Below are 20,947 nucleotides of genomic sequence, written 5' to 3'. Positions count from 1 at the left end.
CTGAACTCTATCTCAGACTTGTAAGCACGATCCTAGCATCATCAGCTCCCCAGGTGGCCAGTTTTCATTTCTAGATGGAGAAGGTGTAGTCAGGAGAGAGAATTCCCTTCCTTCCTCAGAAACAGGGAAAATATTTAAGTGGTATTGACCATAGTTTGGCCTTCATTGATGAGTACAGACTATTATGACACCATGTGGCAAGTGCCATTGTCACAGTATTCACACAAATGAGGTGGCTTACTGAGCAGACCTTGTCCTGTAGAACCCATCTTTAGCCTCCTCAGCTTTCGGAGTGATGGGTGTTTGGGCTGAGGGGGCACTGACAAAGACAGGGCAGCACACAGCCATTTCCCACTCTGAAAGAAAAGAGCAATTTTTCTGGCCTCGAGAATGTGACGTAACACTCCTTTCTGCGGGGGTTCTGGCCCCCGTTGTCCTTGGCTGTCCAGTGTGGCTCCCTCTAATGGCAGATGAAGCTGTTGGTGAGGTAAGGAAAGCCACCTGGGCTGAGGCCTCAGACGTCGGGGGTGCTGTCTCAACAGCCACGGCTTTGATACCCAGAGAGTGGAGTTTGTTTGGGATTTCCAGTGCTGCTGGGCCATCTTGGGATGAGCAGGCCCTCTGAACTGCAATTCTTGGTCCATTTTGGGAGATCTGATGGATTCTTCGGTTCCTCTCCCAAAAGAGACACAACCCAGACTCACGCAGATAGAATAGCCCTGGCATTTGGGGTAAGAACCCTTGTCTTAGGGCACTATGAATCTGCCCTCCTTCTCATTTACTGTTTGGGATCCCTGTTCGGTTTTGCCTGCCTTCCTTCCTTTTAGGACCGCATACGTGGTGCTGGTGCCAATCTCCAGCATGGAGAGTGGTGGTGAGACACAGTGACAGCAAGTTCCTCTGTCTGTGCTCAGCTGTCCTCGTGGCGACAGTGTAGATGATGGGGACAAGAGTATGAGACTAGGATCGGGCAAATCAGGGCTGGGGGAGGGGCTGTGAGAGAGGAAGGAGATACAAGGGAGAGGAAAGAATCTGGGGAGGAGGAAGAGAGAAGAAGGAGGAGATGGAGGAGGGGACGGGGGGAGGCTGTAGAGGAAGCAAGAGGGGAGGGGCAGGTGGGAGGCAAGGGGCAGAGGGAGCAGGGGTCCCTGACTGGGGGGCATTCAGGACAGGGCGATGCGTGAGTGATGCCTGCTGACTTAAGAGAGAAGAAGTTGGTGGCCTGAAAGGGAGGGAGACAGAAAGCAGGGCTTTTCAATATGAGCATTCATGTCGTGGTGACAGCAGTCATTTATCATGCCCTGAATGGGAGCGCAGGGCCCAGTGCTGCCGCCAAAGGCCTCTGGTTAAAGTTTTACCTGAGTGTGAAAGGGACTGGGGCCTGGCCAAATGGCGGCCCTTCTGAGACTGTGGGGGTGGCCCCTGGGGGCCCATCTGTTTGGAGCAGAAAGACTCTGGCACCAGAGGAGGGGCCACAGGACAGGACATTTCCGGGTCTGAGGACCCCTCCAGGCGTCCCAGGCCACTGGGGGAGGGGGCACCTCACACAATGGCCCGGAAGGGTCTGTTGCCAGCCCTGAATTAGGAGCCCATCCCCAAACCAATCTTGTGAGCCTGCCACAGGGTGTGGCATGGGGCAAGCAGGGGGACACATTTTGGCAAGTGACGTCACTGGTGCCCAGCTCAAAATTTTATAAAAGATATTATTTAGTACTTACATGTGTCAGGCACTGTATATATATTTAATTAGGGGGACCATCCCTATTTGCTGTCTGAGAACTGGGGGTTTCCTGGGATGCAGGGCTCCCAGTGCTAAACCTGGGATAGTCCCAGGCAAAACAGACAGTGGATCGCCTTTGTGTTAACTCGGAGGATCTCATGGTAGCTCTTGGAAAAGGCATTGCTTTTACCTCCACTTATAAACAAGAAAACAGGCAGGGAGCGTGAAGTAATGTGCCCGAGGTCACAAAGCCAGGCCGTGAGAGGGCCTGGATCTGGAGGGAAGTATTCTGGTTTCCAAGTCTGAGCTCTCAGCCCCTCTGTTTTGCCTCTTGAAACCTGGAGGAAACATTGGTGTGAGCAGGTTCTCTGAACTGAGAGCCAGGATGATGATGTCTGATGTGTCCACTGGTCTCTGGGACCCAGTGTTTAAGACAAGGCCTGTCCCTGACTTCTTGGTCTGTCAGTCCACAAAGGGGCCAGCAATGGTGGACACAGGCTGTCCTTAAGGTGTGCAGTGCTTCAAGTGTGTGGGGCCCTGGCATTTGTCCAGAAACATAGCTAATGACCCCCCAAGATCCTTGCCCAGACTCGCAGGCCAATGAGGACCGGAGCAGGAAGTCAGGGAGGACAAATGTGTTGGAAACCTGAAGCCCAGGATGCTCTGCCAAGAGGTCCTACACCCCAGCCATGAGCAGGCCCTGGGTAATGGCAGATGAGTGAGGACAGCGGATAGGGTGGTGTTCCTGGGCAGGAACCCCTGCCCTGTTTTCCCTCCTGGGTTGTGGGACAGCTCGATCATTCCTGCACCAGGCTCCCTCCAGAGCAAGGATGCTAATCTGGATCCTGTGAGTCAAATCTGCTGCTGAGAGGCCATTTGGGAGAAAAGTAAAATCTCTCCATTCGGGAGAACTTGAAATCTCTCTTTTGTGGGCTGTGCTGACGGAGACATTCAGTGCAAGTATTTTCTGGATACCAAGGTCACACCTAGCGCTGTGGGCTGAGGTTTTAGTCCTGGGGAAGCAAGAAGAGAGAGAGTGTGTGTGTATGTGTGTCGGGGGTGTGGGGGTGAGGGGGCTGGAGCACCTCTTATTTCTGCTATGAGAACAGCCCAGCTAGGAGCCTGGAACCATTAGCAGGTTCTCATCTCAGCTCTTGCCAGAAGCCCTGGCTTGTTGGCCCGTTCTGGCCCCAGCCCAGACCCTTCACCTCTCCACACAATGGTGGGACTTTGCTGTGTTTGTTAATCACATTTGGAGACTCAAGCTGCCACATCGTAATGCCCCAGAGCTGGCTGATGGGATACGAGTGATGGGAACTCAGAGGTTTAGGGTGGCAGAGAGAAAGGTGGCTGGCAGGAGGTACGAACCTCCTCAAGGACCAGGTGATTGGAGAGTCAGAGAAACACGTGATGGAGGAGGCTGGAGGCGCAGACATCAAGCCGGAGCCCGGGGCCAATGCTTCTTGCCGTTTCTCTCTCTCCTATGAGGTCGTCCATTCAACACATGCAAAGCATGTTCACTGACCCCTACTGTGGGCTTGTTCTGTGTTAGGCTCAGGGTATACAGGAGAAAATACGGTGTGGTCCCTGCCCACAGAGCTTATATTCCCGGACAGGAGATAGACATGAATCAAGTAAGTTACATACTGTGAAGCAGATACATAGAATACTGAGATAGTGAATGAGGGGGATCTGGGAAGGCTTCTCGGAGGAGGTGACACGTAAGTGGAGCCTGGGGGATGGACAAGAGCCAGCCAGGGAGGAATGGAGGCAGTGTCCAGGCAGAGAGAACAGCATGTACAAAGTCCCTGAGCTTGCAGTGTTTGAAGAACAAAAAGATAGCTTGTGAGGTTAGAGTCCGGTGAGCGGCATGTTGGCCTGAGATGGAAGTGCAGACGGAGACCAGATCCTTTGGGGCCCCGAGTGCTGTGCTGAGCACATGGGTTGTTGGATGGATTCTTTTGCTAGAGCAGAGCCTGTGAATCTTATTACTACATCTCGACGTTAGCATAAAACTGTAGGTGGCCAATAAATGTGTGTTGGAGAACGAGTGGAGGCATTATTAGGGGAGCTGGGTCAGAAGTGAGGGGTGGTGGGATGGGAAAATGGCCTACTTAGTGGCTGGGGGCAGAGACAGCCCCCACACCAGCCTGGTCCCCTTGGAGCTGCCGCTGCCATTCCCCCTACTCTTGTCCCTCTGTTGTCTTAATTGCCTTGGAGGAGCCGAACAGTGAGCTCGCGAGGAGCCTGCATTTGTGCCTTGCACCGGGGACATTAAGTGAACAGAGTCCCTCTCGGTTTTTCACGTCATTAATTGGTGATCTTCAGACTCTGAAATAGCATTTTCCCTCTCCCATCCCTTATTTCATTATCCTCAGTTCAATACACATCAGTGCCGCACAAGGCAGCCTGCTCAGATATATTAGGAATTATTTAAATGAGATGGGGATGTATGGGGTAGTTAAAAATGCAGCCTTCTATTCTGCCCTAATTATGTATCAAATTACGTTACAATTATTCCCAAATATAAACTTGCTGAGAACCTCAGAAGGGGAGGTTCTGAGGGCATCAGGAGAAAAGTGAAAGGGGCACAGTGGGAGTGATCGCCTGGGGCCCTAAATGGTTCTAAAACCCAGGCAGTGTGCGTGTGTGTGTGTGTGAGTGTGTGTGTGTGTATCTAGCTCTGTCTGCATCTGTGTGTTATCAGCTCCACTGCCACGCTGTGTCTGTTTCAGGGCTTGTTGGCTCAGGCCCTGGCAGCCATGGGTGAACAGAAAGAAGTCTTGTCCCGGGGGCTGGCCCAGTGGCGCAGCGGTTAAGTTCACACGTTCCGCCTCTCGGTGGCCTGGGGTTCGCTGGTCCAGATCCCGGGTGCAGACATGGCACTGCTTGGCAAAAGCCATGCTGTGGTAGGCGTCCCATATATAAAGTAGAGGAAGATGCACACGGATGTTAGCTCAGGGCCAATCTTCCTCAGCAAAAAGAGGAGCATTGGCAGTAGTTAGCTCAGGGCTAATCTTCCTCAAAAAAAAAAAAAAAAAAAAAGTCTTGTCCAGCCTCTGTGCCAAGGGATGTGCTAAGACTCTGCCATTCCCCAGGTATGTGATTTAGAAGTCTTATAACTTCTTGGAGCCTCAGTTTCCTCCTCTGTAAAGTGTAGGTGATAATAGTAGCTATGTCCTACGGCCCCTGGCACAGTGGAAGCTCTCAGGAAATGGGATGAGCTACCATTGTTACTGCTCTTAGCTAACCAAGTGGGTCCATCACGGTTCTCTAAGGAGTGGGAACCTTGGAAGCTGTCCTCCCTTTCTGGTTTTCACATCCTCTGCCTCGCTGATCAGGCTGATCTAAGCCTCAGGAGGCCATGGCTCAGGGCTCCGGCTTCAGTAACGCCTTCCCTGGAAGACTCAGCAAACACTTGCAGAACACTCACCCTGCGTGGGCACTTTGCAAACACCTCTTATGCAACGTCGCTCAATCCGGGGAGGAAGGGATGGAGCTGCTCAAGATGTTTCAGCCAAAAATTGGGAGAGCGGGATTCACACCCAGGTCTGCCTCTGAGGCCACGTGCTCCAGGAGGTGAGAGGCAACCACTTGGTTCCCAGGCTAGAGGGTGCTTTTCCTCCGAGTTGTTTTCGTGCATTGGTTTCACGCTGGGCGCCAGCCTCCTCTGCAGCTCTTAGGAAGGATCTGGGTTAATCTTTATTAATAACTTATTAATAATTATTAATCATCATGAGGCTACTGATGTGGCAGGGCTCCGAGTTTGGCTGCTTCCATTCCTCTTCTCCCACGCCTGCCGCCCACAGGCACTCATAGTCCGGGCCTTGGGATGGAGGTGGGAGGCCCTATCAGAGGAGTGCTCCTTCCTCCTCTCTGGCTAAGAGGCAGGTGGGGCTGTCCAGGGCCGTGAAGGCCATTTCAGCCAGGACCTCAAAGCATGCAGGGACCTTGTTATGGGTTGAATCGTGCCCCCCCAAAAAGATGTTGAAGTCCTAATCCCCAGGACCTGTGAATGATCTTATTCAGAAATAGGGTCTTTGCAGACAGACAAGTTAAAATAAGGTCATTGGGACTGTGTCCTTATAAAAGGGGAAATTTGGACGCAGAGACAGACCTGCACGGAGGGAAGATGATGTGAGGAGAAACAGGGAGAATGCAAGTGAAGCTGAAGGCAGAGATCAGGGGGGGTTTCGAGAAGCCAAGGAACGCCGGAGATTGCCTGCAAACCACCAGAAGCTGGGGGAGAGGCATGGAACTGATCCTCCCTCACAGCCCTCGGAAGCAACCAGGCCTGCGGATACCTGGGTCGTGGACTTTGGGAGTGTGAGACGGTACATTTCTGCTGCTTAAGCCGCTCAGTTTGCGGTACTTTGCTATGGCAGGAAACTAATGCAGAGCTCAATGGTGGTGCGCAGGCAGGGAGGAGCGAGGGGAGAGCTGCCCGGGTGGTGACCAGAAGCCTCGCCTTGCCAAGTGTCCAAGGGCAGGGCCAGGCCTGGCCTGAGCCAAGCTGGCAGCCGTCTTTGGGGATGGCTGAAGGCCGTCTTGTGGCCGTCAGAGTGCCTAAACAGAAATGACGTGACTTCTCAGGCAGATGGCCCCCTGAGGAGTTCTCTTTGGGTCTGGAACAGAAATCCAGCCAAGGGCTGAGGGGAGAGGGAGCCACCTCCAGTCTCCAGGAGAGGGGACTGCTCGGGCCTGGGTCTTATGGTGGGCTTTGGAGCAGAGATGACTGGGATCACCACTATCCATCTCTTCTTCTTATCAAGAGCTTACTGAGGGTCGCTGGGAATGGAGCCTAGCTCTGTTCCGTCTGCCCCTTGATTCTGACTAGCTCCTGTCACGGAATGTCAGCGAGGTGATGGGAACCATCTCTGGGCCGAGGTCGGTAAGAGGGAGAGTGCCCGCTCCACACCTCCTCTCCTTTCCTGTCTCCTGCCTGAAGGAGTGGACTCAGAGGACGGAGTCTCAGCATAAAAGGGGCCTGCATCTTGGAGTCCTTGCTTGGTGGGTAACCACCCTGGAGAGGACCCTGGAGAGGACTACATTAGCCATGTGGAGAGGTCTAGCCCAGGGCATGGTGCTCGGCATAAAAGATGTGCCTGGTCACTATTTATGTCTCTTTTCCATCTGGGGTCCTGCTCCCCAACCCCAGAGGTGAGACACCTGGGATGACTCTCTTTTTCCCAAATAAGAAACCTCTTCCCAGCGACATCTGTCCTCCAAACACCTCCTGGATCCCCTGGAGAAACTGGGGTCCCCAAGCCCGACCTTGGAGCTGCTTTGATTTGCAAGCTTGTTTATTTCCATTTTAAAGGAAGCGCTTCTAATTCAGGTAACCAAAACCCACGTGTTATTTTTGGATGCCACTTCCTTTTTTTTTTGTTTGGTAAGACAATTTGCACTAATTAGATGCAAAAATCATTCCTGGGAAAATTATATAATTTACATGCAATTTACAAAATAGACCTTTGATATTATTTGTGCTGCTGCTTGGCTGTGAAATTAGTAAACAGCATAAACATGGACTCGGGTGAATGTGCTCCGAGGGAAGGAGGCCTGGTGGGTCCAGATCTCGGGTGTGGCTCTCCAGGTGATGCACCGCTGTATCTGGGGAGGCCCATCCTCCCCAGAGGCAGCCCAGGCTGTGCCAGCCGACACCAGCTGTGCCCCCGTTGTGCCGGACTGCAGTTCAGCATGATCCACGTGTGGCTTTCTATATGACTCAGCTCTGATGCGATTCACGCACCCAGGTGTGAGGAAGGCCTCTTGGGAGATGCTTGAGGGGAAAGGGAGAGAAGTCTTCCGTGGTACCCAGAGGGCTCCGTTCTGGGTGATGTTTTGATCTGTGACTTGGATGAGGGCTCTTGGTTAGTTGATCACCCTGGCGGATGACAGGAAACTGGGGGAGCTGGTGAACAGGTTGGGAGACAGTCAGGAGCCTACAGTCTCTGGACAGGGGGAGCTATGTTCAAGTCTAACAGCAGGAAATCTAACAGTTGCCTCTAGAGAATCACCTCTTCGGTATACGGGGTTGAAAATGACACTTAGCAGCAGCCCAGGTCCAATCAGGAGACAGAAACAATAGCAGGTACTTTAACAGGAAGTGTTTTGTATACGGAACAGTTAGTCATCAACAAACTGAAAAGGTCAAAGGCGAACTCTAAGGCATCCTGGGAGCAACCGCAGGAAGCAGCCACCTACGGCTGAGGGGACGGGGGGAGCAGTTGAGATGATTAGAAGTTAGAAGCTGGGAGGAGGAGCCCCAAAGAGCTGGGACTCAGACCTCCGAGGAGGAGATGCCAGCGGGCAGGTGCTGGTGTCTCTGAGGGGATGTGATGAGGCTGGTTCCGCAGATGTTGAAAAAAATAAGAACTGGATTCAGTTTCTGTTCCTGGGACGAAATGCCACTGCCAGGGTGAAGTAGTGTGCTGGGACGATGCTACCCAGAACAAGAAATAAAACAAGAACAAAGGAAAAACATGAAGGACGTGTCCCCTCCTCCTTCTCCAGCCTTCCAGTCTCCCTCTAAGGCCCCTATTGTCAGAGTCTAACATGGACGCTTATGACCAAGGAGAAATGTGGTTTGCAGAGTCCCAGTTCCAGCACCAAAAAGCAGAGCACAGAACGGTGGGTTTGAAACTGGTAGACAATAGCTTAACACAATATGAGTCACCAAAAATTTAATGTAGCTATAGGCTGCATTATTAGAAGTATAGAGCCTAGTTTGAGGGAGGTGATAATCACCTTTTATCTTGAACTGGTCGGATCTATTGTGTTCATGTGTGTGTAGCACAATTTAAACAGGATCTAGGCCTCCTAGAAAAGGCGGCTTAATCTAGGGAGGAGATTCAGAACTGAGACAATATCAGGAACACATGATCAGAGGAATTAGCTTCGACAGAGGAAGCGAGTGCTTTCCTTCACACCCCTGAGACTGCAGGTGAGAGTCAGAGCTGACTGAGTCTAGATGATTCCAGGGGAGTAACAATAAGGAGTGGGCTCCAGGAAGGCAGATTCCAGCTTGGGGTAAAGAAGAAAAGAAAAGAAAATATAACACTTTTTTTTCTGGTCGTAGAAGCAATACTGTCTGTTACTGCAGAGCACTTGGAACATACAAGATACCGAGATGTCAGATGGGGAGCAGATATCAGCTCTCTCTCAGAGTTCTGGGTGAAATGAGCCAGACCCCTTCATTCCAGAAGCACTCAAGGCACCAACCATGAGTTCTGTGTGTTCCCTACCGGCTTCTGTTCTCCAAGCCTCCCCTGCTTCTTAGACTCCCGTGCACATTCCCCGGGACGCAGCTTGGCCCGGCGTCAGTTTCCCCTCGGTCCAGGCCCTCAAGGATTCAGTTTCCAGCCCACGTGCTTATCAAGGCATTTCTCCAAAGCCAGATTCTTTCCTGAGAGGAAATTTGGCACGAGCTCTTAAGATAATTACATTTTTTTCCACCTTGTTGCATACAGAAAAGTTTAAAGAAGCAAATAAAAATCATTTGTAATTATACGTCCTAAAGATGACCACTGTTAACATTCTGGCCTTTTTTTTTTCTGCACAAACATATTCATTTTTAAAATAATTGGGATCATGGTGAATATATAATTTCGTATCTTGCGTCCCCTTCTCTTGTCACTTAACACGTGAGAATTTTCCAAAGGCCAATATATGTTTTTAAAAATATCTTTTTACAGCAGTGGCCTAATATTCAGTTCTTGGACTGTATCATATTTGTTATGGGATGTTTTGCTCATAACTGATTTTTTGTTTTTTCATGACCGGTTTTCTTGATGATGATATCTTTGTCTGTAAATCTTTGCGCACATCTCTGATAATTTCCTCAGGATAGAATCTCGAAGAAGGACCACTCGTTCAAGTGATATATTAAAAACACCTTTTATTGTGGAAAAATCTCAAGTACACACAAGAGAGAATAGTATACTAGACACCTTGTATGATCATCCAGCTTCAAGACTTAGCTTTCTGGTAACCTCATTTTATCTGTCCCTCCCCATTTTTTTGTTGAACTATTTTAAAGCAAGTTTCAGATGTTATATCATTTCCCTTGTAAAAGTTGTTTTACTTCTCAAGTAGGTAAAAGAACTTCCTAAAGCATAACCAGAAGGCTGTTTGCACACCTAAAAAATTGGACAATAATTCCGAAATATCATCTTATATCTGACTAGGTCCGATTTTCTCCGCTTATCTCAAAAATATCTTCTCACAGCCAACTCGTGTGAATCAGGATCCAAACAAAAGCCCACATTTTGCACTTGGTTGATACATCTTGGAAATCTCTCTTAATCTACACCGCCTCTCCCTCCTTTTGAAACCACGTTCTTTGTGTGTGAAGAATCTGGTATAAAGAATTTTATAGTTCTTGATTCATAGTAGAAAGAAAGAAATATACATATTTCTAGAAGAGTTGTAACAATTTGCGCCTCCACCGGCGACATGAGAGGCACACTTTTCATTCTCAGCGTTGAATATCATTAAAATTTTTAAAAATCCATTTGATGGGTGAAAGATGTGATTATGGGCAGGATTGAACGTTTGTTTCCACATGCATATTACCTGTTTGTATTTCTTCTTTTGTGAATTATCTCCTTCAGCCTTTGCCCCTTTTAAAAAGTGGTATTGATTATCATGCTGGAGTCTATAACAGAAAAATTTAAAATTTTTATGTAGTCACATTCATTATCTTTTCCTTTGTGAATTCTTCCATTGCTTTTTTTTTTTTGAGGAAGATTAGCCCTGAGCTAGCATCTGTGCCAATCTTCCTCTATTTTATATGTGGGACGCCTGCCATAGCATGGCTTGATGAGCAGTGTGTGGGTCCATGCTGGGATCCGAACCAGTGAACCCCTGGCCACCGAAGTGGAGGGTGCAAACTTAGCCGCCAGGCCACCAGCCTGGCCCCTCTTCCATTGTTTTTATGCTTAGAAAATCCTTTCCTATTCCCAAATTCCATTATCCCACATTTTTTTCTAATTTTCTTGTCTGATTTTTACTGAGAATTTAGATCCATCTGAGATCTCATATCATTAGACCAATGAACTAGTACCATGGATTGAATCATCCTTCATTTCTTCACTAGTGTGTAATATGCCTTTATCATGCTCTAATTTTATTTATACACACACACATACACACATTGATCTGTTCAAGAAGAACTTGTGAAGTCACCAGTTTTCCGGGACCCTGAGTGGTGGTGAGTGTCCCGTTGTGGGAGGTGTGCAAGCAGGGACTGGTCAAACACCAGATCAGTCTGGGATCTTCTGCCTCTGGCATTCTGGGGGTTTCTGATTTCCCTGCCCAGAAGGCCTGTGCACCCGCCATCAGCTCTGGGAGGCAATGACGATTTCCCTTCCTCCTCCTGCTCCTCCTGCCTCCAGGAAGGACCTTTAGACTCCTGTTTCTGTCAGTGCTCACGGCAGAGGTGTGGAGCCTGGGCCTCAGCAGAGACGCCTGGCCTGAAGGACTGGAAGGCCTCTCGGCTGGGCTGCCTGCTGCTCACACTGTGGATCCACACGGTGACAGGGATCTGTGCTCCGCTTTGAGGAGAGGTCAGGTTTGTCCACTTTCCCATATATTCTTTGCTCTCATAGTATTTCCCCCAATTATGATTACAACCAATTTCGTGGTTTGTGTCTCCGTTAGACTGCAAGGTCCAAGGACAGACGCCTTGTATTCCCATGTCTGGCACATGAGTGGGCACCTAGGGGTTGAAAGAATGGACGCAGTCCTTTGGAACTGGAGGGGGAGGTCTATGGTGACTTCATAATCTAAGCGAAAAGCAGAGACTGTCATCTGTGTCATCTGCCCAGAACAAATGCCCTTTTGGGAACAAAGGGACAGAATATCTGAAATTGAGGTCCATCCCAGAAAACTCAGTACAGCTGGTTGTCACAGAGAGGGCCCAGTCTCCTGGATCCCAGGTCTGTCTGGAGCCGTGGAAGTCACTCATTTTCACCCTGAGCTGACATCTGACCTCTAGAGCTGATTATTTCTCCTCTCCATGAGCACATTCCCGACAAAATGGGGTCGGAAGACATTTGCATCCAAACCACCAAGCTCTTTAAATGCTGGGGCCCGGAGGCCCGATGGGTTTATTAGATTATCATTGCGGAAGTTAATAAAGAATTAATTTCTCTTCATGTGACATCCAAAGGCAGTTATTTCAGGAGCCTGTCCATTTACACAAAGCCAAGTATTTGTCAAGTGTCAGAGGCAATTCCCAGGTCCCAGCCCCCCCTCAATAATTCTGGATTAGGGACAGCCTGAAATGACATTACACAAATTTTCTTTCAGGATGCATTGAGCTCTGGGGACCACTCAGGAATTTCAGGTTCCTGAAGGTTATACTGTCAGCAAAAGGGCTGGGGTAGGGGGAGCTGGAGCAACTGTGACTTCCCAGCTGGGCCAGCTCTGGAGGGAGGCGCGGGGGGAGGGAGGAGGAGGAAGCCGTGAAGGGCCATTAGTCTGTGGGGGCCCATTTGCCTCCTGAAAACAACTTACTTACTGCCATTTGTTTCACAAATCTCGGGCCCAGCTTGATGGTTTTTCCTTGTTCTTTGCTCAGGCCCAGGGAGGGGCCGTGGCCTGACGGGGTCTGCAGGACTGGCCCACGTCACCTTGTGGCAATATATTAGGGAAGGTCAAGGCACCATCAATACCTGTCTTGGAGTTAAGTGCTTGGAAGGGGGGCCACTGCAGAGACAGATTCACTGCTAGACCCTAAAAGCAAGTCGTCGAACAGCCCGTCACCCCTCAGAGCCATGGGGCAGAAGTCTCTAGGGCTGGGCTGGTGGGAGAGGGGGGCCTGAGCCTGGTCCAGGCTGGGTCCCCTGGAGTAGCCGTAGGAGGCTGGTGTGGCACAGCCCAGCCCTCCTGCCAGAACTCTGACACCTCCCCATGAATATCCAACCGGCCTCTCAGACTCTTGCCCATCCCAAACTGACCCCCTCATCTCCTGGTCATCCCCCACATACCTGAGCTCCTTCATCCTCCAAGTGTGCCAGGCCCTTTCAGACTTCTATGCTGTTCTCTTTTCTTCGAATGGCTCCCCCTTCCATCCACTCTTGTTGTTTAAGATCTAGCTCAGATGTCACCTCCTCTGGGAAGGCCTTCCTGACTACCCTAGAAAGAATCAAAGTCTCCTGCCAGGGCCAGAGTCACTTATGCAGTTCCTTTGTGCAATTAAGGACCCCCCTCTCCCCTACCCGACGATGGTCATACCTTTATGGCAAATGGAAAGTGTCTGTGTGTGAATTAGAAAAAGTTGCCCCTGTGTTCCCCACAGCCATACTCTCCCAAGGCTCATGGCTTGGTAAGAGGAGTGGGCTAAATTTCAGCCCCAATGACCTTCTTAGGTGGCTATTTCTGGGAAGTGCACAACCTGGACAACCACACGTGGCAGCCCTGCTCTTTCCTCTGAGATCCTACACCCTTCTGTGCACAACTGTGTGTATTAGTTTCCCATGGCTGCTGTAACAAATTACCACAAACTAAGAGGCTTTAAATAGCACAAGTTTATTATCTTATTGTTCTGGAGATCAGAAGTTCGAAATGGGTCTCACTGGGCTAAAATCAAGGTGTTGGCAGGAATGTGTTCCTTCTGGAGGATCTGGGGAAAAGCTGTTTCCTTGCCTTTTCCAGCTTCCAGAGGCTGCCCACATTCCTTGGCTCATGGCCCTTTCTTCCATCTTCAAAGCTGACAGTGTGGCATCTTCATCTCTCTCTCTGACTCTGACCACTGCTTCTGTCATCGCATCTCCTTTCTTGGCTCTGACCTTCCTGCCTCCCTCTTTCACTTATAAGGAGCCTTCTGATTACATTGGACCCACTCGGATAATCTGGGACAACCTCCTTATCCCCAATCCCATAACTTAATCACATTTGTAAAGTCCCTTTGCCACGTGAGATGACATAAGCTTCCAGGGATTGGGACGTGGACATCTTTGGGGGTCATTATCCTGCCTGCTATACCGTGCGATCTCATTATATCAAAGTTGTTTCTTCCTCCACCCGTGAAACCCCTGAGAGCAGAGTCACTGTCCTGCTCAGGGATCTCCTGCGGGCCCAGCACAAGCCTGGCACAGAAAGAGTGTTCAGAGGAGGTCTGCGGACCAGATGCAGGAGGGTGTGGACACACGGGACCTCCTCTGGGAGGCAGGTGCAGGAGCAGACTCGTGCACACAGCTGTCTGCAAACGGTTCGTTACAGATCTGCACAGTTCACTCAATGGGGACACTTGGCAATGTCTGGAGACATTTTTGGTCTCCAAGGATGCTGCTAGAAATCCTACAAGGCACTTGGGCATTAACAACTTATCCAGCCCAAATGTCTACAGTGCTGAGGTTGAGAAATTGTGGTTTACACCAGGACTGAGTGGCGGGAAAACCCAGGAGACAGCTGTGCCCTGGGACCTGCGCTAAGTATCTCAATGTGTCACATATCTTGTTCCTAAACAGGTTGGGTTGATCCAACTCCAATTTGCAGATGAGAAAACAGACCACTGGAGGTGCAGGAACTTGCCCAGGTTTTACAGCTAATCCTTGATGGGGTCAGATTCTGAAATCAGGTCCCTTTGACGCACACAGTGGGCGGGCAGAAGAATGACATGGACGTAGGTGGCTGCTCCCTCTGAGCACACTGGGCCTCCCCGGCTTTCCTTCTCCCTCTCTGGTGGCTGCATCTCTGCTTTCCTGATGGCGCTGCTCTCCTGAACCCCTCTTCCCTGTCCCACAGGTGTCCCCAGGTTCTGGGTAATTCCCCCTTCTTTCTGCTCTCCTTCAGTGGCCTCTATTGCCCTTCCTGTGCGGCAGCTCTTGAACCTCTGCTTTAGCAAGAACCTCTTTCCTGAGCTCTGATCCCACATTTTGCACTGTTGTGCGAATTCACCTGCCCTTCCTGTCAGCGCAGCCCAGCTCTGATCATGCCATCACTCAAAAACCTCAAGGGGCACCTACGACCATCACCTAAGCCCAGCTTTCAAGCCCTGCTCTGGCCAAACCGACAAGCTCACTGTCCTCCAAACCCACTTCGCACGTCCTCGCTCCTGTCTTTGCCCAAGCTCTTCCCTCCACCCTGAGCACCATCTGTCTTTTTGCTCATCTTTGTTCTCCTGGTGCCCTCAGGAGTGGCATAGACTTGCATGAGGCCCGTGGGGCAGCTTGTGGTTTTGGGAGAAGAAGGAGGTTGAGCAAGTAGTCAATTATTTTATTTAGTCAGTCAGTATTTAAAGAACACTTCTATGTCACAGGCATCAGGGTAGCTTTGGGGCGTATGGAAGTGGAGGAGAAAATTGTCTTAGTCGTCATAAAGCTCGCAGCATCCAGGGGAGACAGACACGGGATAGCTAATTTGTAATCCGTTACTTAGTTTTGGTTGTGGTTGGGGTGCTGGGGGTTCCGAGGTGGGGAGGCTGTCGGAGTCAGGTCAGCAAAGTTTCCCTGAGGCCCAGGCCCTGCTGGTCATTGTCAGGACGGAGGGGAGGCTGGAGCTGAAAGTGCTGGGAGGGTTGCAGGAGGGGCCCTCGGCTGAGGAGGGCGGCACGGCCGACCAGAGTCGGTATAAATCAAGGAGCCCTCTGCGAGGTCCCCTGGGCTCCGTGGAAAGGTTACCCCGAGCTGCGGTTCCTGGCCAGGCTTGCTCAGAGGCCATTAATTGGCTTCCAGGAAAGGCCTCGGGCTGGGCGGGGCCTGGGGCAGCAAGGACAGGAGGATGAGAGGGTGGGGGTCGCTGGATGGAAGAAGAGCCCAGGAAAGCCAGGAATGGTCACGTCACTGTCACGCCAGCCCCCGCTCTACCTCTCACCTGCAGGGTGGACTGGTCACCCACGTTTCCAGCTGCTCCCATTTGTGCTTCAAAGCACCTGCGCAGTTTGTAATTGATTGATGCCTGCCTCCCCCGCCACCTATGAACTCACGGGCAGACCCCAGCTCTTCACTGTGCTCCAGCACCTTGTTCTGGGCCTGGCAGGTGCTCTATACCTATTTGGCAGATGAATCAGGACCACTGGGGCTCGCCTCTCCTGTGGCCCAAAGTTGGAGTGTTATGGGCTGAATTATGTGCCCCCTAAGTTCGTATGTTGAAGTCTTAACTCCCAGTACCTCAGCAAGTGACTGTATTTGGAGATAAAGTCTTTAAAGAGGTGATTCAGATAAGGTGAGGTCATGAGAGGGGGCCCCAATCCAATAGGGCCTGTGTCTTTATGAAAGGGGAAATCTGGACACACACACACGCACACATACACACAGAATGCCACGTGAAGATTGGAGTCATGCTGTCACAATCCAAGGCAATCCAAGGGACTACGAGAGGTTGGAGAGAGGCCTGGAACGGATCCTTCCCGGGCACCTGCAGAGGGACGTTGGCCCTGCTGACACCTTGATCGTGACTTTCGAGCCTCCAGAACTGTGAGACGATAAAGTCTGTTGTTTAAGCCCCTCGGTTGGTGGTACTTCATTACGGCAGCCCTGGCAAACTCAGACAACGCCCCTCTGGGAATCCTGCATCCGGGGCTGTGGCCTCTGCCCGCCTCAGGGTGGCAGGGGCTGTATGTGTGATGGAGGCTGAGCCCCTGCCCTGGGGAAGCAGAGAGGTCTGGTTCCTTCTGCCAAGCTGCCCCAGGCCCCAGGGCCCAGGCAGGGCAGGGCATAGTGCTCTCCCATTCCCAGAGTCTGGATTTGCAAATCAAAGGGCCTATTCCAGGCGAGACCCTGCACCACAGGGGGCCCAAGGGACAGGTTCCCCCCCCCCCCCCCCTCCCCGCCGTGGGCCTCCCTGGGATGGATTTCTGAGGTTGGGGAGGTGGCCGGAAGGGGAGCTCTGCTAGCAGACAGGAGCCCCGTGCATCTGAAAGGCGCCTGCCTGCGGCCCTCAGTTCCCTGCGTGGTGGCTGTGGCCCCCGCCGACAGACATCCTGGCCCAGGTTAACCTTTAACCAGGCGGTTCCGGGCCTCAGCTGCTGGGCCTGGGGCTCCTGCCAGCCCGTGAGCAGGCCTGCTTTTCTGCTCTTGTCTCCGGCGAACCGGAGTCCCTGATGAATTGCCCGCACACCCCCGCCCTGAGCTCTGCCACCATGTTGAGTGCTGGTGTCCCCAGCAAAGATGAATGGGCCCCACTAATAAGCCGGAGGCGGTGGCGCTATGACCCCTGACCCCACACGCTCAGAGCCAGCGGCCTGGGGAATGGCTGCCCCAAGCCTGCTTAATGTGTCGGGCTGGCCTCTGAAAGGAAAACACATTTATTGCTACTTAGAGAAAATTGATCTAATTGGGCTGGAAGCATTCTGCTGATGGAACATGGAATTTTTATGAGGAGGGTGACTCAAGTTCAGCCAAGGTATCCCAGTTGAGAGGAGGCAAGAGAGTGTTTCTAGGGATTTCACCCAAAAACCTCTCTCCAGCTGATACTGAATATCTGGGGGCTGGGGGGTGGTCTGGGTTTGAATTGCGGCTGTGTGGCCTATAGCCTGTATCCTGGAAACCTTTGGCAGCTTCTCCCGGGCCCGATGCTTTAACTGTAAAATACAAAAATAATTACAGCATTCTTGCAGACTTGTTGTGAGAGGGAAATGAGATTATGCATGCATCAGGGCTATGGCACTGCCCTGAGCAGAAGACTGGGTCCAACGGGACCTGTTGGAGCCAAGACCACATGTGGTTTCAGTCTCCTTGGCCAAATCCCCTGCAATTCAGTAACAAACCAGCCAAATCCTTGTTGGCTGCGATTGAGGTGACTCATTTGAGAGCTATTTTTAGATAGAGCTCTCGTCCCTGAAATGTGGGGGCCACACCCCCTGACAGCCTCAGAATCACCCCCAGCTTCTTCTTTGAAGCCAAGTCTGTTTAATATCTCCTGAATTTTCCTAAACTTCCCTTGACCCCCTTACTGCTGTTCTGGCCTCAGTACAGGCTGTCATGATCACTGTCCGCTCTGATGGAGAGACTGTCCCTGTCTCCTCCCTGGTCTCACATCTCGTTCCACCCTGGTCCAACCTCCACATTCACTCTCCAAACTAGTGCACTCTCTATACCAGTTCATCTTGCACACTGGTGCATGCTTTGCAAATGGGTCTTTCTAAAACACAGTTTGAATCAGTTCACTCCCCAGCTTGAAACCCTTCCATGGCTCCCTATTACCTCCAGGGTAAAGTCCAAATGCCCTAGCCGGCAAACTGGGCTCATCAACAGGGTAAGCACATCTAACTTATCGTCACCTAAATCTGGATAATTTTATCTGGGACAAATAGTATATCGCAAGGGATGCCCAGTTAACAGGCATAAATCAAGACTGTCCTGGGCAAACTGAGATGTATGGTCACTCTGTCCATCACGACCCAGCCCCTGCCCCATCTCAAGCCATTCAATTTGGTGTCTTCTCTGCTTCCAGCAAAGCTTCCACATACCAGCTCGCTTCTGTCACCTATGCCTTAGCACATGCTGTTCCGTCTACCTGGAATGACTGCCCTCTTTCTCCGTTTTGGCCTATGTTCTTCAAGCCTTGGCTTCGACGTCTTTTCTGCAGCTTTTCCTGACTCCCATCGATAGTGGAAGCTATTTCCTTGTGTATTAGTCATTTATTGCTGCATAACGAATATCCCCAAAGGTAGCAGCTTAAAACAACAAACACTTATTATCTGACAGATTTTGTAGATCAGGAATTTGGGACCAACCTAACAAGATGGTTGTGGCTCAGGATCTCTCATGAGGTTGCAGTCAAGATGTTGGCTGCGCCTGGAGTCATCTGAAAGGTTGACTGGGGTGAAAGGTGTGATTTCAAGATGGCTCACTCACATGACAGTGCTGGCTGTTGTCAGGAGCCCCCAGTTCCTCTCCACGTGGGCTTCTTCATGGGGCTTCTTGAGCGTCCTATGGCACGGCAGCTGGCTTCCCCCCAGCACGAGCGATCTAAGAGAGAGCCAGGGGAAGCTGAAGTCCTCGTAGGACCTGCATGACGCTTCTTGGCTTCTTGCATCCGACCTGGCTAAAGGGCTAGCCCTTGTCCTGCCCTTTCCTCTTGATAGTCACACATCACATACCATCCTTTCCGCTTTATTCTGTTTGTTAGAAGCAAGTCCCTAAACGCAGCCATTCTCAAGGGGAGGGAAATTAACTCCCATCTTTTAAAGGGAAGCATATTGTAAAATTTGTGGACATATTTTAAAACCACTGCACTGCATTTAATCAGAGTTCCTCAGAAGACAATCCTTAGGACACGTGCATCTGAGTCACCTGGGACACATCAAAAATGCAGGTGCCCAGGTCTCTCCTCAGCTGATGGACCTGGAATCTGAGGGTGGTGGGGAGCGCTGTGGGGGAGGTGAACGTGGCCAAGAGTCTGTGTTTCTTTACAAATCCTGCTCCCTTCAGAGAATAGTGGTTAGAAGCATGAAGTCCCATCCCCTGGGTTTGAATCTTAGCTCAGCCACTTAGTAGACTTTACACAAGCTGCTGAAGCTCTCTGTGTCTCAGTTTCCTCATCTGGAAAATGGGGCTAATAACAGTACCTTTTTCACTGTTGTTCTGAGGTCGAAATGAGTAAAATTTGTATAGTACTTAGAACATTGCCTAGCGAAGGGGCAAGTAATAGAAATGTCTGTTAAATTAAAAAATTAACAAAAACAAATACCTGGAAAATAGTTCATTTTAATCATCTGTTTGTCTTCCTATTTCTCATATTAGGCGGAAGCTTCCAGAAGGCATATCCCTGGTCCTCAACCATGCTCCGTATGTGTTTGTGGATCAAAGATTAGTGGTTCTCAGCTATGGCTGCCTTTTAGGATCACCTGCTATTTTCAAAAGTCAGAAAACAGCAAGTCCCTGTCCCACCAGGGGCCAAGAGAAGCACAGTGGTTGGGGGTGGGCGCTCCAGGAGATTCTCAGGTGCAGCCAGGGCTGAGAATGATGAGAATGAGCAAGCGAAATACGGGTTCCATTGGTGAACTTAAAATAAGGCTGTGGTTTAGTGAGACTCCTTCAGAAAAGAGCGATCGAGTGCAGGGCTGCTGGGCAGAATGGCGGGCGCTAAGGATTTTAATGAAAGCGCTTTTTTCAAGTAAGGACCATGAGTGGGGGGTGGTGGGAACTAGGACCTATAGTTTTAATTGCGTTCAGAAGACCTGGCTTGGAGTCCCTGTTCTGTCACTGTGGGGTCCCCGCTTGTGACTTGGGGTATCACACAGGTCCCACGTATTGGTGAAGAGGTCATGACAATAATGCCTCTGGAAACTCTCTGTAAAGGCAAAGGGAGCCACAAAGGCAAAGAGTTACATTGTTCTTGTTACTACTAGTAAAAATGAAAATAATCGGTGACCAGCAGTTAGGATGTGCTGGGCTCTGTGTGTCACTGGCTCCTTCCTCTTAGCATGGAGAGAGCGTGGAGGAGGCAGGCTATCCCCGGAATTGCTGTGTGGCTCTCTTTTTGGAGGGTCTGCATCTGGACTCTCCCTGCAGGGCACCCTGGGACAGGTACGTGCATAGTTGTGGCTGTTTCTTCTGCTGGCTGCAGAGCCCACAGTTTTAGATGACCACTCTGGCTGGTGGGTGGGGAGTGGATTGGAGGTGGCTGCAGCGGAAGCAGGATGATGCATGAAGATGGAGGTTTGGCCCAGGATGGAAGAGGTAGAAATAGAAGAAGCTAGATTCAAGGTAAGTACTGGAGTGAGAGCAGAGAGGACCGCAGATGTAGGGGGCGGGGGCCAAGGAGGATTCCTTGCTGTTTAGTTCCAGCAACTGGGCGGATGCGGGTGGTGCCATTTCCACTTTGACCATGTTAAAATGGTCAGAGTTTCATTTTGGCCAGGTTAAGTTTGAGATGGTTTTTGGAAGTTCACATAAACACAGAGTCTTGGAGTTCAGGGAAGAGGCTGGGGCTGGAGACGAGAAAGCTAGAAGTTGTCATTATATCGATGATATTTGAACTCTGGGAATAGATGAGATAATTTAGGGAGAAAACAGGAGAGGAGAGGAGAGAGAAAGAACGCTCAAGATGCAGCCCTGGGTGCTCCAGCACTTAGAAGTTGTGTAGTGAAAGAGAGGGAGCTTGTGAAGACAGAGAAGGAGCTGCCAGAGAGGCAGGAGAAGCACTACGTGAGTTTTAGAAAATCAGGAAAAGATGCTGCTGCAAGGCGAAGTGGCCAGCTGGGCTGACGTGGCTGAGACGGCAAGTAAGAGAGCCAGAGTGTCCCAAGTGGAGGGACAGACAGGCAGGGGTGGG

The sequence above is a fragment of the Equus quagga genome, chromosome 12 (assembly GCF_021613505.1).
Source record: "Equus quagga isolate Etosha38 chromosome 12, UCLA_HA_Equagga_1.0, whole genome shotgun sequence".
NCBI classification, from domain to species: Eukaryota; Metazoa; Chordata; class Mammalia; order Perissodactyla; family Equidae; genus Equus; species Equus quagga.
This window is presented reverse-complemented; position numbering follows the sequence as displayed.